The sequence below is a fragment of the Pinus tabuliformis genome, chromosome 5_2 (assembly GCF_031772625.1).
Source record: "Pinus tabuliformis cultivar Carrire ecotype Pingquan chromosome 5_2, CPIR1, whole genome shotgun sequence".
NCBI classification, from domain to species: Eukaryota; Viridiplantae; Streptophyta; class Pinopsida; order Pinales; family Pinaceae; genus Pinus; species Pinus tabuliformis.
Window position 1 is genome coordinate 79,227,782 of NC_142306.1, and position 2,135 is coordinate 79,229,916.

General features: G+C 41.5%; 1 pseudogene; it reads left to right on the plus strand.

Moving 5' to 3' along the window:
- The first annotated feature begins 459 nt into the window (after positions 1-459).
- LOC149157628 (uncharacterized) lies at positions 460-1,593 on the plus strand (annotated as a pseudogene).
- The last annotated feature ends 542 nt before the right edge of the window (positions 1,594-2,135 follow it).

Sequence of the window (2,135 nt, forward strand, 5' to 3'; positions counted from 1 at the left end):
AAAGCTTGCAGCAAAGAACAGAGTTTGTAACTAAAGGCCATTTTCAAGCATTACGAAAATGAGTTTGGCAAATTTAAAATTGGAAATCTTCATGTAAAAATCATGTCCCCAAGTGTGTAAAGCTCAGAAAAAGCAAAACAAAATCGTTTGGGGTGAGCAAGGTCGAAATTGTGTTGAAATAGAGCGGTGCGGCGCATAGGAAGAAGGCGCGGCGCACATGGGCCGCGCGGCGAATTGGGCACTCCTCCGCAGTGTAAATTAACACTGGCGTGGCGCACAGAGCCCCCAGCCCAAAATTTTATCTCCACTGCTCAATTTTTCAAACAACTTCAAAATTTTTGATCCAAATAAATGTGTGAATGCGTTTGCCACTACTGTTGACTTCGGTTTGGTGTTGTCTGGAAAGAGGCATTGAATTTCTCGTATCAATGACTCATTACTTCAGGTAATGGAGAAAAAATGCACGTAGATACCAGTTGCTTTCGTGATGGAAACAACCTGTACATGGAAGTATCAAAAGGCGACCTTGGGCCTTCTGTGGCACGCCACGAGCTACAGAAAGCTCACGAATTCTATGAAAAAGTCCTCGGTGTCAGTGGCACTGAGGAGGACAAAGCTTCACGTTATAAAAACTTGGTTGCCTTAAATTGGTTATGAGGGGAAAACCGAATGGATATATCATCAAGGAAAAATTGCAGGGAAACAGAAACAAGGACCAGGTTCTGCATTATGTGTTGCAAGATCCGGGATGACCAGATGCCTAGAGTTTTATTTCAATGCTTTAGATGATGGACGCCTGGCAGTGAAAGAACAACAGTGGTTAACTCAGATTGAAGACACAATTTCCAAAATCGTTCAGTGGTCTTCTGATCAGCTTTACGGTGATCGCTGCACAAGTTTTGAACCCCTCCTCAGAGTTCTCTGCGAGACCGTGGCAAGCTCTAAAACAGAGTGGGCAGGGAGGAGAAGAATGGGTGCTATGCTTTATAAAATCCATGCACAGTTCATAGGGGCGTCGAATCCCTGACGAATACAGAATTATCTGACAGGGATGGTTACAAGAAATGTTTGAACGCAATGCGTGACTGTTATGGACTCCTTGAACGAGCTGAAACCCTTGTAGGTGCTGCTTCCATGGGTAAGGAAGTGGTGAAACATGTAGCAGATTTGAAAACAGAGGTTTTCAAATACCAAACGCTGTGTGAAACAATCCAGGCGCGCATTCAAGTGGAAGAGCTCCTGGAGAAGGTAATGTGTAGCGATATGGACATAATCTGGGAAGCTATAGATTATTTCAAGGTTTCCTTTCGTATTGCAGAAGAAAAGCATTTGGAGAACGAGGCTATTGCACTGAACGGACTTGGGAAATCATATTCCTCTGTTCTGAAAATGGAGAAGAAAGCCCATCCCTACCACTTTCAGAGCATCAAGATTGCACTTGCCATTATGTCTGCACGGATTGTAAGTTCTGAGTGGTACATATATTCTTTTGAAGCTGTGAGAAAACACCAAGACGAAGTATTTGAGCAGGAGGCCCCTTCATTGTTTGTATCAGTGACTAATCAGGTGATTGAAAAAAAAATGCGCTGGTAATCAAACAATGGTGATACAAGTAATTTCTGCAAACTGAAGACACGTGTTGAGCTTAGCAAATTGCAGCTGGGTGCGTTCATTAAAGGCAAAATTTTAGTGGAAAACCATTTTTATTGAAAAATTAGTTTTTGTTCAAAAGGACAGCGTAAGGTGAAAAGTCACTGCAGCAGAAAGATAGGAACTGATGGTCTATTTTTGACTGCAGTTGCAATTCAAATGGTCTACGCTCCAGATTCTGTCTTTTAATTGGTCATCAACAAACAAAATGTAATGCTGCTCCTTTTTAGAGCAGACTTTTCCTATTCTCATGATTTTAGGTGAAACTGCCCCTATTCTCATCGATCTGTTTTCCCATTCCTAAGTCTATTTATTGTATGAAAAACTATGTGTAAGGGGTTGGGAGAATTCTAAGGAAAAAGTGTAGGAGGGAAAAACCCAGCACTATCACTGTTCAGTTTTGACAGAGGATTAATTAAATGGTGCAGCTCTGATTTATAAGATTCTTGCAGTATGAATTTAGCATGTGTTTCTTCTTTTATGTC